The sequence below is a fragment of the Procambarus clarkii genome, chromosome 63, assembly GCF_040958095.1.
Source record: "Procambarus clarkii isolate CNS0578487 chromosome 63, FALCON_Pclarkii_2.0, whole genome shotgun sequence".
In the NCBI taxonomy this organism is placed as follows: Eukaryota; Metazoa; Arthropoda; class Malacostraca; order Decapoda; family Cambaridae; genus Procambarus; species Procambarus clarkii.
The window spans coordinates 25408490-25415364 of record NC_091212.1 but is presented as its reverse complement, the minus strand read 5'-3'; positions in this window follow the sequence as shown (position 1 = coordinate 25415364).

Genomic DNA, 6875 nt, shown 5'->3' with positions numbered 1-6875 from the left:
GCATGGGGTGCACTCCATACTCACAGGAAGAGTATGGGGTGCATAATAAACTAGCCACCCCTGGCGGCAACCATCAAAATCCTGTTTTCAGTCCTACATTGTGGCTTGTTGAGTTTGACTCCCTCACTGTCTGGCCCGTTGCCGCCGTGAGGGGGGCTTGGTGGGCAGCTGCGGGAGTGTGATGCTCCATGGGTCAGTCCTCTGTCCTTTTGCAGCCTTATGCTCCTGCTGCTGCCTTTACCAGCTTTGCCAGACCCCTTTTCTTTTTCTTCGTGTTTCATTATTCTCCCCCCTCTTCTCCTATCAAATTGCCATTTGCTGCCGACCTTTTGCCTGTTTTGATTATTCTTTCGTCCTCCTTTTGTTTTGACGCCCGGGTGTTTGGGGAGGCATACTCTTGCACCCGTAGAACTGTAGTATCCAACGTCTCGAGCGAGGGGACCCTTTTATTGTCAATCCTCCTTTCGTCACTGAACCCGCTCTCGACGGACTCACGGTGGCGTTTGTGGGGCGTATACTCACGACGCACCCCTGTAGGGCCCCGGCAAGATCGGCGATATAGCTTCTTGTTGAGTGTCCTGCCTCTAATTGTGACTCCATGGTGGGTGTGGGGGTACATTCGTGAATGAAAGCTTTTCCTCGTTTTCATGTCAGATAATGTTTCCCTTTTACCTTCTCAGGCTCGTGGGGTGGGCGACCAAGCCCCCGAGTGGACTGTGTTGGAAAACCAGGTCCTGTAGCCCCTGCTGCATTGGGCCCCGACGACCTGACTACTCCCCTTAGTTCCTCTCCCTCCTCTGCGGTAGGGTCGAGTCCCCAGCCCCCAGTGGTGACCACCTAGTCCCCTGGCACGGCTTCGTCTCTCATTGTGACTACTGCGCCTTTTACCCCCTCTCTCTCTCAGGGTTCTCAACGCCGTCCCCGCCACGGCCGCACTCGCACGATCCCTTCCCGTAATACTACTTACAACGCCTTGTTTGGTACCGCTACGTGGGCTAAATACTTTGATCTCCACCATCTGGATTCTACTCCTGACGATTTCTCCCTCCATAAACACCTCGTTGATTCAGTAGATGCCTCTGTTACGTTTAACTCAACCAGTTACGGTACGCGTGTCGTCGCTGCTCCTTCTCAGGATACAGCTACTCGCTTAGCCGCTTTATCCTGCATTGGAGAGACCTCTGTTCGGGTCTCCAAAAACGCTCGGTTAAATGCCAGTGTTGGCACTGTTCTCCTCCCACACCATGTTGCAACTGGTATTCGGGACCTCAAAGATTGCCATGAGGATATTAAACATATCCTCGAAGCCCAAGGCCATTCTGTCCTCCAGGTGGACACGTTTACTCGTCCCCCCGTGGTCGTCGCCGTCAGCCCCTTCGAGTTGTAAAAATCACCTTTGATAGAAGGGCCCTTCCGCCCTCTATTATTCTTGCTGGTGCCAGATGCTCCGTTCAGGAGTACATTCCCTCTCGTAGTGTTGGAAGTTCGGGCACGGTGTCCTCAAATGCACCAGTACTGTGTATCTGTGTCCCATGTGTGGGGACGATAGTCATTCTTAGTCCGAGTGCACTTCTCCCCAGGCTCGCTGCCTCAATTGCGGTGTAGCCCACCCTACCTTCTCACGCTCGTGTATGCACTACAAACTCGAGGAAGCCGACCTCAACTTGAAGCACCGTGATCGTCTATCTTTTCCTGAAGTGAGACGACAAGTTCGTCGTCTCACCCCTTTCGCGGGCGTCTCCTACACTCGCGTGTTGCATTCTACCTCTCCTCGTCCTTCCCGTCTTCCTCAGTCTCACAACTGTTTCCAGGCCTTAAACCCGACCACACCCACCACCTCCTCCCCTATTCCTTTGCCTCCTGTCCCAGATGGTCTCCCTCCTGGTTCTCCATCTGGGGTTTCCCCCCTTCCTGTCCAGTCCACCATATCTCCTTTGTCTTCTTCCCCATCTCCCCCCACTCTTTCTTCCCAACCCTCCCCCCAGTCTCTTGACCCTCCAAGCCACCTGTCTGTCCAGGCTGATATCCATCATCCTCCCAGCAATCTTTGTGTTATTCGCTCCCGCTCCTCTTCTCCTGCTGAGACCATTGAGTCTGTCGCCCAGTACGTTGTTACTGGAACGCCTGTCTCTTCGAGTCAGAAACGTAAGCCTGGCTCCTCTCCGTCTTCCTCTCCAGCGGGCAAGAAGGTTTCGCTCTCTTCCTCATCCCCTCCCTCTGACTCTGTCACTACATCCCCTCCCATTTTAGTGGTCGAACCCCCCCTGTCCCAGATATGGCGGTTTCTTTCGCCCCCGATTCCCTCTCGGTTGCTGCCCTTGCTGAGGTGCACTCCCTAACTTCTGCCCCCCCTCCTCCAGCTGTCCTTGCCTGCCCCTCTCAGTTGTCTCCTCCTCCTCCGGACCCCGTCAGTCCGCCTCTGGTCTGTCCTCTTGCTCCCTTCCCTCTATCCTTACTAAGTTTACCCATGCTTCCTAACCCTGATTTTGCCGACCCTGCTCCTGACCCTGATCCTGAGATTCTGTAATAAACTGTGTTCTTCTCTACCTTTATTTCTTTCTTGTTCTCTGTTACTGTCCTTTCTCTTTGGTAATGTCTATTCTTCAGTGGAATATTCGTGGATTTTATGCCAACTTTCATGAACTCCAACTTCTAATTACACAGTTTTCACCGCTTTGTGTTTGTCTCCAGGAACCCATGCTTGGTGCTCGTCCTGGTCACTTTCGTGGTTATTCCTTTCTTTTTCCCCTCCCCCCAGCTCTTGCTGGGGCCCGTAACTCTACTGCTCTCTTAAATCGATCTGATATTCCCTTCGCCCCCAATTTCTTCCTTCACCTATCCATTGTTCTGCTGCCCGTGTTTTTGTGGGTAAATGGTATACAGTCTGCTCCATTTATCTCCCCCCAAATGTCCCGCTTTTTCTTCCTGATCTTAAGCACCTCCTGGACTCCTTGCCAGAGCCGGTGCTCCTTTTGGGTGATTTCAACTGTCGACATTCCCTCTGGGGTGATGTTCTGACAAACACCCAAGGCCGTCTTCTCGAACGGTTCGTCCTCGCTTCTTCTCTATCTCTTCTGAATTCTGGTGAGCCGACTCATATGGACTCTCGAACTCGCACCCTTTCCTGTCTTGATCTTTCTCTCTGCTCGTCGTCCCTTTACTTCGATTTCACGTGGCAGGTTCTTGATGACCTCCATAGCAGTGATCATTTCCCTATCCTCGTTTCCTTTTTCTTTTTCCACCCTCCCCCTTTCCTTTCCTAGGTGGCAGCTTGCCAAGGCTGACTGGAGCCTATTTACCCTCCGTGCTACTCTCTCTGACCTCTCCTCTCTGCCTCTTCCTCGCGCCCTTCTTCTTTTTTATGACACTGTCTTCAACACTGCCCTCCGCTCTATTCCTCACTCTTCCTCCCGGGGCACACGGAAGTGCGTTCTTCCGGGGCACACGGAAGTCCACATGCCTGATGGAATGCGGACTGTGCTCGGGCTGTCCGCTGTGAGAGTGCAGCCTGGAAGAAACACCGCCGCCGGCAGACGGCTGATTCTTTTATTTTGTTTCGGAAGGCAAGTGCGGTGGCCCATAGGACCATCTGTACAGCTAAACGTGAGAGTTGGAAATCTTATGTTTCCACCATTACGTCCGATACTCCTCTGCCGCAGATCTGGAAGAAGATCCGCAAGATTGCGGGCAAGTTCGTTCCGGATGTCTTGTCGGTTCTCCACCTCCGTGGTACTCTTGTGGCGGATCCAGTACCAGTCGCGACCAAACTGGGTTCCCACTTTTCTTCTGTTAGCTCTGGTTCTCATCTTCCTCAATCCTTCCTTCTTCGTAAGCCTGTTCTTGAATCTTATCCTTTAGATTTCCGCACTCATCTCTGCCTTCCCTATAACGATCCTTTCTCTCATTCTGAACTTCATTGTGCCCTGGTCCTCTGCGGATCTACGGCGGCGGGCTCGGATGACATTCATTATGAGATGCTTCGCCATCTCCCTCCGTGCACGTCTCAGTATTTACTGAGTCTGTATAACCAGGTCTGGGAGTCGTCGTTCGTCCCTGAGGACTGGCTCGATGCTGTTGTACTCCCTATTCGGAAACCAGGGTCTCTCGGTACATCCCCTAAGGACTTCCGCCCTATTGGTATGCCAAGAGGAGTACAGGCCGGATCACGATACACTCTTCGGCCAATCATCAGCTAGATACCCACACCCACGTACAGACTTGCGAAGTGACTCAACGGCTTGCTGACTCCTTATGTACCTTGTGCTTTCAGCCTGAAGTCTCCAAAGGAATTTGTTGCAGGGAACACGGACCACAGAGATAAGAGCCTCGTTGGACGTAGAATCACTGTCTACCAACGTACCTGTGGATGAAACAATCGGGATGATAGAGGACAGATTGTATCGTGATCCGGCCTGTACTCCTCTTGACATACCAAAAAACATTCTGAGGAAACTACTCCAAGCTTGTACTAGAGGCACCCTTCTTGAGCCCTGATGGACACATGTATATGCAAGTAGATGGGGTCGCCATGGGTTCTCCCCTAGGTGTCCTGTTTGCGAACTTCTACATGGGTACCATCGAACAGAAGGTCCTAGTTGGCATGAACTGGAAACCTGCCATATACTGCACATATGTTGACGACATTTTTACACAGGTAACTGATGTCAGACGTCTGCAGGAGCTGAAGGAGGCATTCGAACAGAATTCTGTGTTGAGTTTCACTTATGAGATGGAGAAGGATGGGAAGCTGCCCTTTCTAGATGTAACAGTCATGGAAAGGAGTGGAGGTTTCCAAACTGCAGTCTACACTAAGGAAACAAACATAGGAACGTGCCTCAGTGCCAACAGTGACTGCCCAGACAGGTACAAGAGAAGTGTTGTCAATGCTTACGTCGACCGTGCTCTCAGCCACAGCTCAGGATGGAAGCAAGTCGATGAAGAACTCTGTAGGGTAAGGCAGGTCCTAGTCAACAACGGCTTCTCCAATGGTTTCGTTGAAGACATCATAAAAAGGAAGGTGAAACGCCATGCAACCTCTGAAGAGTCAACTAACACAACACCTGTACCCCCTATTAGACTTTTTTACAGGAACTTCTTTTCCACAGCTCATAAAACGGAGGAAAGGGTCCTGAAAGATATTGTTAATAGGAACGTTATCCCTACAGACAAAAATCAGAAGATACAATTGACGATTTACTATAAAACCAAAAAATCGGCCAACCTACTCATGAAAAACTCTCCAGACACAAAACAGAATGCCTTAAAAGAAACCAACGTCGTCTATGCCTTCAAATGCTCACTTGGGGACTGTAAGCCCCTAAGAACTCAGTATATAGGCAAGACAATAACATCTCTTTCCAGGCGATTAATAATGCATAAGCAATAAGGCTCCATTAAGGAACATATAATCTCTTCCCACAACCAGACCATCACCACAGAAGTCTTAACAAACAACACAGAAATCATGGATAGATACAACGATAGCAGGCGGCTTGACATCTGCGAGGCACTACATATCAAAAAGTCAACTCCAGCAATCAACAGCCAATTAATGCACAACTATATTCTACCCACTTCAAGACTCCATACCAATATAGAAGCAACAAGAGGAAGTATAGGCCAATAGGTCCATTGCAGTCACTTCCATTCTTCCCTCTCATTTATCCAATTAATACCCATTGTTCCGTGTTCTGTCTTGTGTTGGTCAAAAGTTTGTTCACCTCATCCAAAACTGTTGCAACATATCACCTCACCCAAATGTGAGTATATAAGACAAGCTGTTTAGCGTTAGAATAAGTAAAACACTGTTAAGTGATTTCAGGTTACAGTTGTGTGTGTGTAAACTAAAGTCTTTGAAAATGTAATACGTTATTACGAAACGTGTTCAAGCGTCGCGTCAGACTAGAAATAAAAATGAATTTTGGAGAGTTGATTTTTCAATTACCATCGACAGTAAAAAGAAACATAAGAAATATTGAGAAAATTCGTGTTAGAATTATTAATCTTACTTTTTCGGTCATATTTAACAACATACGTTTACAAGAAAGACTGCTACCAAAATACACTAATATATATATATATATATATATATATATATATATATATATATATATATATATATATATATATATATATATATATATATATATATATATATATATTATAAAAGACAAATGACGTAACATTTTTTTATTAATGAGCTTTAGTATACAGAGCAATTTGCTGTTACCCAATTCTTTATGAAGATTTACAGTGTAGATACAAAAAACAATTATAAGTTCATGTAATATCCCCTCTCTGAGGATGGTTAGTCATACATGGAAGCAAGAGAGAACATGAAATGCGAGGCTACTCTAATAGGCAGCATTAGTAAATTCTGGATACAGTACAAGAATATCCTGCAATATTCGTAAGTGTATGAACCAATAAACTAACACTTAACATAGAAAAGACCTACTACATCTTATTTGGAAGCAAATCTACAAACGCAATTCAGCTTCAGATAGACAATGTAAACATTAGCAATAAAAATGATGGAAAGTTTCTCGGCCTATTCCTAGTCAAGAGACTCAACTTCAGTACCCACATACAACACATAACTTAGAAAGTCTCTAAACCAGTTGGTATACTCTCCAAAATCAGATATTATGTACCTAACTCTGCTCTCATCTCTCTATATTATGCACTAATCTATCCCTATCTTAATTATGGTATCTGTGCCTGGGGTTCAACCACTGCAAACCACCTCAAGTCCATCATCACCCAGCAAAAATCTGCTATCAGAATAATAACAAATTCTGCTTTCAGACAACACTCAGCCCACTGGTGGTGCCCACTTGGCAACTCAACACTGGTGGATCTAGGTGCAAGGGAAA